General features: G+C 52.7%; 1 long non-coding RNA gene across 1 annotated transcript; it reads left to right on the top strand.

The window, feature by feature from the left end:
• Positions 1-235: 235 nt before the first annotated feature.
• Positions 236-3,379, top strand: LOC141730922 (uncharacterized). Its single transcript, XR_012582797.1, has 5 exons — positions 236-646; positions 1,262-1,396; positions 1,662-1,821; positions 2,002-2,115; positions 2,575-3,379. It is a non-coding gene; the product is annotated as an uncharacterized LOC141730922 (long non-coding RNA).
• Positions 3,380-3,883: the final 504 nt, after the last annotated feature.

Raw genomic sequence — 3,883 nt, 5'->3', positions numbered from 1 at the left:
CAAGTGACTTGCATGGAGGTTTGTCTGAAGGGTATTTGAGGAGAAAGGCTCCCAGCAGAGGTCTGGGCTTTGGCCTGGCTGTGTCCCCTGCTGATTGTGAAGTGTGCCATCAGCTGCAGGGCTTTCTGGGCTAAAAATATCATCAAGTCACTTGGACTTGCTCTTTTTGGCCTCCAGAAGTTGGACCCAATTTCGAGGCAATTTTGGAGACCTCATCTATGGGTGGATGGAGCACGTAGGATTTTCCCAATTGCTGGGAATGATTCTCCAGGTCCCTGAAATATCCAGGGCCCTGGTAAGTTCCAGCTGCACACATGCCTTGGTAATGAGAAGCAAAGGAACCCAGAATTTTTGTGCTGCCTGTGTCACTGCACCGGGGTCATGGGATGGGAACACGCAGCCCTTGTGCTGGAGCTGAGCTGCTCTGCCCAGCACTGGTGGCCACCATCCCATCTGGTTTTGCTTGTCCTGGTTCCCTGACAGCTGGGGCCCTGGGCAGAGCCCTGAGAGCCTGGTCTGCCCGCAGGGAAGGAGAAGGAGCCCCTGGAGAAGCTGTACCGGGTGGGGATGCTGCTGCTGCTGGAGACAGTGAGGGTGACATCAAGGATGACAAGCTCTTTCTCAGCCTGGCCACTGGAGGCTGAAGGTGATGGACTTTGATTCTGGCACCTTCTTCAAAGCCAAACTCCACAGGGAATTTGCAAATGAGTCCCCACCTGGGGAAATTCTGCCACATTTGGGCATGACCCAGCGTGACAGGGAGCCAAAGGTTCTCCCTTTGCTGGGGCAGATGCAACTCATTCTTCAGTCGCTGCCCAGCTGCTTTTGGCAGGGCTGGGAGGATGGGCTGGGGTGGGTACGAAATGGGAGTGGGCTCCTGGCCCTGCCAACAGCCCCCAGCACCCACCGTGCCCCGGGCTGGGGCTGGGGCTGGAGCAGCCAGCCCGACACAAACAAACCCCATGGTGGGAGCAGAGGTGGGGCTCCAGAACCTGTGCACAGCTGCTTTGCTGTGCAGGCAAGGAAGGGCTTGGGCTGCTCCACAGCCCTTGTTTGCTTTGGGATCACTGTGATTTTGGGGGGCAGTGCAAGGGGGAAGAGAGAAAGTGTGGGCTTCCCTCAGCCATGGCTGGGTTTTTCCCTACTATGTAGGGGTTGGGCCTTCCTCAAGACCCTTACAGAGATGGGAGTTTTTACTGTTTTTCTGTTTTCCCTTTTCGTCTTGAATCTCTTTTCAATAATGTGTTGTTTGTTTTTCCAGAGAAAGTGTTCGAGGTGGTCCAGTGTGGACGGGGAAGTGCTGGGGAGCAGCTGTGGCGTGGATGGGCCGTGCGCTTGGAGAAGGCTGAGACCATGGTTTGGGAGCAGCTTTTCTTCCAGCTGTGGCTGGCGTGAGGTGAGTCCCTGTGTGCTTGCCAGGGTGGGATCAGAGCTTTGAGAGCTGGCAGCGAGCACAGGAGCATCCTGCTCTGGGCAGCTGCTGAGGGCTGGATGTGCCGTGGCTGGCTGCAGGCTGGGCACATGTCCTGCCTTCCTGCTCTGTGCCAAAGGCAGCAGGGATGGGCAGCTCTGGGCACAGCTCTGGGCACAGCCAGCATGGCCTGGCACAAGGGGACAAGAGCCCTCAGCTGACGGGTGGTTTCTGCTTTCTCTCCTTGCAGCCGGGCTCTGCGGGTGCTGAGGCTGCTCTGGGCTCTGCCAGGGCTCTGCTGGGCTCAGCCCTGGGCCCAGCTGGGCTGGCTCTGCCCTCACATTGCTCTGACAGCTTTGCATCAGACGAGCCCGTTGCGAGCACAGCGCCTGAGCTTTCTGCTTTGGCAGGTGAGTGAGACTCTGCTGCAGGCCCAGAGATTGCAGCTGGGGACACAGATCCAACTGGCAAGGACCCAAACTGTCCGCAGTCCCAGCTGAACGCCTGGATCTGTACAGGGTGTTTTGTCTGTCCCACTCTTCATTCCTTTTTGGCTGGAATTGTGCAATTGCACTTTCTTCCTCCTCTAGAAGTGCCATGAGTGGGCCAAAGCTGGCGAGTGGGCCGTGCTCCTGAGGCAGTGCAGTCTGGAGCTGGTGGATGGAGAATTGCCCTTCTGCACCTCCAGACCAGAGCAAAAAGCCGTAAGTGGGACTTTGTGTCTCTATTATATCCCTGACAGTTTCAACAGGAATATGCAGCTCATTCCCAGGCTGAGAAGGAAGGTCATCTTCCTAAGGATTTGGGGTTTGACAGAGTTTCCATTCCCAGTCCTGCTTGGAGCTGGAAGGGCACAAAGGAATTTCCTCTTGCTTCAACCACAATTTCAAATACCAATGTTGGAAACAAAGCCCAAAATCTTTTAAGAGGCTACTGAGGTCACAAAGATGGATCCATGCCATCAGCACATTTACAATGTAAAGAATTGAGTTCTCTTTTGAAAAAGGTCATTTACCTCTTAATGCAAAGAATGTAACCTTGCATTTATGTTTTGTTTTTTTCATTAACTGTATGTTATGTTTTTTCTCTAACACTTAGATTTTACTCTTATTTTTTACAATTTACCTATTTTTCCATTTTTCCTTTTTTTTTCCTTTCAATAGAAAAGATGTCCTATCAAAGGAATGTCCTTTGCTCCTGGTTCCTGTGTGGAGCAGCTCCCTTCCTGCTGGCTGAGCTGCTCAGGCAGAGCCTGGCAGCTCCTGGCCCTGCAGGGCTGAGGCTTTTCCCCGTTGCTGGGCACAGACTGATGGAGCAGCACTGCTGAACTTGGGCACACAGAGGGACCAGCAGCAGCTGCCTTTGGCCACCTGAGGCTCCAAGGCCCAAACTCTGAGCAGCCAGGGCTGGAAGAGACTGGCAGGATCTTGAAGCCCCAAACTGCCCATCCGATCAGCATTTTACTACTGCACAAGAACATAATTTTGTTATCAAAATGCTTAGGTAGAGCCACAGACTGAAAATCAACCCTGAGCAGTCCTATCCCATTCCCATCCCATTAGCTACTCACGCGACCCCTAACACTAGAGCCATATCCCATATCACCGGCGGGTTCTCTCATGTTAGGTACAAGGGGATTCGCCCCCACCCACACTCAGGAATTGCTTATGATGCTGTATGGTAGGTTATTCATTAATCCGGAAGCAATCCTGGAATTACTGATAATGCTGTATGATAGGTTATTCATTAATCCAGAAGCAATCCTGGTGGATCCTTCTGTTTGAAGTTTGGTAAGCAGGGCAAACAATAAAGAGAGATAGGGATAAGGGAATTGTCGAGCTAAGCATGATCAGAGCTAATAATGTCAAACTGACCCTAAGAGCCGTGCCAATGTCAAACTGACCCTAAGAGCCGTGCCAAGCCATGGGAACCAAGCCAAGTACACCGGGAATTGACCATATTAGGATAGGAGTTCAAAAGTTTAAAGAGGAAGACTCATCAGAAGACCCTTGCCCGCAATGAAGGCACGGAAGGACCACCAAGAATAATCCTCAAAATAGATGTCTCCGCCCACACTCTGCCCACACCACGCCTCTTATGAATATGATGTAACCCTGCACCCAAGACTGTATAAAAGCTTGCTTCTGTCATGAGATAGCTAGAAATCCCTTTTGTGAATTCTCCGACGCGTCGTAATAAAATACCTCCTGTCTATGCTGACTTACTTGAGTCTCTTAGGCAGTTATTCTCGCCTTTTGGGGCAAAATTCGACATCAATCTGATCCCTGACTCTGGGCCAGGGCTGCACAAATGACCCCGCAGCAGCAGCAGCAGCAGCAGCAGCAGCAGCACATGGAGCTGACTTTGAGCACAGCCCCTGCCCCTCTTCCCTCCCGTGGGCAGCGGTGTCACAGCAGCCTGAGGCACCTGGGAGCCCCCAGTGCCAGCAGGGACTGGAGATGGCAGCCCTGG

Source organism: Zonotrichia albicollis, chromosome 15 (assembly GCF_047830755.1).
Source record: "Zonotrichia albicollis isolate bZonAlb1 chromosome 15, bZonAlb1.hap1, whole genome shotgun sequence".
Classification (NCBI taxonomy): domain Eukaryota; kingdom Metazoa; phylum Chordata; class Aves; order Passeriformes; family Passerellidae; genus Zonotrichia; species Zonotrichia albicollis.
Note: the sequence above shows the minus strand (reverse complement) of the source record. Positions and strands in the feature narration are given on the sequence as shown.